The sequence below is a fragment of the Trachypithecus francoisi genome, unplaced genomic scaffold, assembly GCF_009764315.1.
Source record: "Trachypithecus francoisi isolate TF-2019V2 unplaced genomic scaffold, Tfra_2.0 Lachesis_group13, whole genome shotgun sequence".
Taxonomy (NCBI): domain Eukaryota; kingdom Metazoa; phylum Chordata; class Mammalia; order Primates; family Cercopithecidae; genus Trachypithecus; species Trachypithecus francoisi.
In genome coordinates this window covers 76,407,913-76,410,456 of record NW_022681458.1, presented here as the reverse complement: position 1 = coordinate 76,410,456, position 2,544 = coordinate 76,407,913, and positions in this window count along the sequence as shown.

Here is a 2,544-nt window from a genome sequence, read left to right as displayed (position 1 = left end):
GTGCTGCTGAAAAGATACGGAAAAATGTGGAAGTGACTTTGGAACTGGGTAACAGGCAGAGGTTGGAACAGTTTGGAGGGCTCAGAAAAAGACAGGAAAATGTGGGAAAGTTTGGAACTCCCTAGACACTTGTTGAATGGCATTGACCAAAAGCCTGATGGCAACATGGACAGTAAGGTCCAGGGGTAGTCTCAGATGGAGCTGAGAAACTTCTTGGGAACTGAAGCAAAGGTCACTCTTGTTATGTTTCAGCAAAGACATTGGTGGCATTTTGCCCCTATCCTAGAGATTTGTGGAACTTTGAACTTGAGAGAGATGATTTCAGGTATCTGGCAGAAGAAACTTCTAAGCAGCAAAGCATTCAAAAGGTGACGTGAGTGCTGTTAAAAGCATTTCATTTTAAAAGGGAAACAGAGCATAAAAGTTGCAGCCTGATGAATGCAATAGAAAAGAAAAACCCATTTTCTGAGGAGAAATTCAAGCCAGCTGCAAAAATTTGCATAAGTAGCCAGGAGCCTAATGTTAATCCCAAAACCATGGGGAACATATCTCCAGGCCATAGCAGAGACTTGCACAGCAGCCCCTCCCATCAGAGGCCTGGAGGCCCAGGAGGTTTTGTGGGCCGGGCCCAGGGTCCCCATAAGTGTGCAGCCTAGGGACTTGGAGCCCTGTGTCCCAACCATTCCAGCCATGTCTGAAAGGGGCCAATGCAGAGCTCAGGCTGTGGCTACAGCTTCCCTGTGGTGTTGAGTCTGTGGGTACACAGAACTCAAAAATTGAGATTTGGGAACCTCTGCTGGATTTCAGAAGATGTATGGAAATGCCTGGATGCCCAGGCAAAAGTTTGCTGCAGGGGCGGGGCTCTCATGGAGAACCTCTGCCAGAGCAATGCAGAAGGGAAATGTGGGGTCATAGGCCCCACACAGAGTCCCTACTGGGGCACTGCCTAGTGAAGGTGTGAGAAGAGGGCCACTGTCCTCCAGACCCTGAAGTGTTAGATCTACCGACAGCTTGCACCGAGCACCTGGAAAAGCCACAAACACTCAACACCAGCCCGTGAAAGCAGCCAGGAGGGAGGCTGTACCCTGCAAAGCCACAGGGACAGAGCTACCCAAGGCCATGGGAACCCACCTCTTGCATCAGCGTGACCTGGCTGTGAGACCTGGAGTCAAAGGACATCATTTTGGAGTTTTAAAATTTGATGCCCTGTTGGATTTCAGAATTGATTGGGCCCTGTAACCCCCTTCTTTTGACCAATCTCTCCCATTTGGAATGGCTGTATTTACCCAATACCTGTACTCCCATCATATCTAGGAGGTAACTAACTTGCTTTTGATTTTATAGGCTCATAGGCGGAAGGGATTTGCCTTGTCTCAGATGAGACTTTTCGATTGTAGACTTTTGAGTTAATGCTGAAATGAGTTAAGACTTTGGGGGATTGTTGGGAAGGCGTAATTGGTTTTGAAATGTGAGGACATGAGCTTTAGAGGGGGGAGGGGTGGAAAGATATGGTTTGGCTGTGTCCCCACCCAAATCTCAACTTGAATTGTATCTTGCAGAATTCTCTCGTGTTTTGGGAGGACCCATGGGGAGGTAATTGAATCATGGGGGCCAGTATTTCCTGTGCTATTCTCATGACAGTGAATAAGTCTCACTAGATCTGATGAGCTTTTCGGGGGCTTTGCTTTTGCTTCTTCATCATTTTTCTCTTTCTGCCACCATGCAAGATGTGCCTTTCACCTCCCACTGTGATCTGAGGCCTCAACCATGTGAAACTATAAGACCAATCAAACCTCTTTTTGTTCCCAGTTTCAGTTATAGGTATTTCTTTATCAGCTGTGTGAAAATGAACTAATACACCGAGTAAGCCTGTGGATATGGTTGATTTCTAGAGAGAAAGATATCATGATACTGAGTAAGAATTAGTTTCTAGCCAGTCTAGTGTCAGTTTGGGATTTAATTATGAATAAAGAGATGAAATTTGACAACTGAATTTCAATCCCACTTAAAAACATAATAAAAAATTATCTTTGGAAATTATTTTAAACACAGTGTACAAACATATTTACATAAAAAGATAATGTACATATTTGTCGCCACTGAGGGACATTGTTCCCTCATACAAAAGACAAAGAAGATTTTGAAGCAGTGGTTCTCAAACTTGAGCATACATCTGAGGACATTTCATCTGCTTTCTTAGCATTTTTCGAGACTATGATATATTGTTAACTGCAGTCACCTTGTTGTACAATAAATTGTTCTCACCACAAAATGAAAAGTATGTGAGGTAATGCATATGTTAATAACTAGATTTATGAATTCCACAATGTATATATACTTGAAAACAATATGTCATACATGGCAAATACACATAATTTTATATGTCAAGTTAAAAATTAAATAAAATAAGAAAGATAATGGACATTTTAAAAAATCACTTGAAAGGCTTGTTAAAACACTGACTGCTGGACCTCTACCTCTAGAGGTTCTAATTCAGTGGAGATGCTGGGAAGGAGACAAAAATATAAATTTTTAACATGTTCC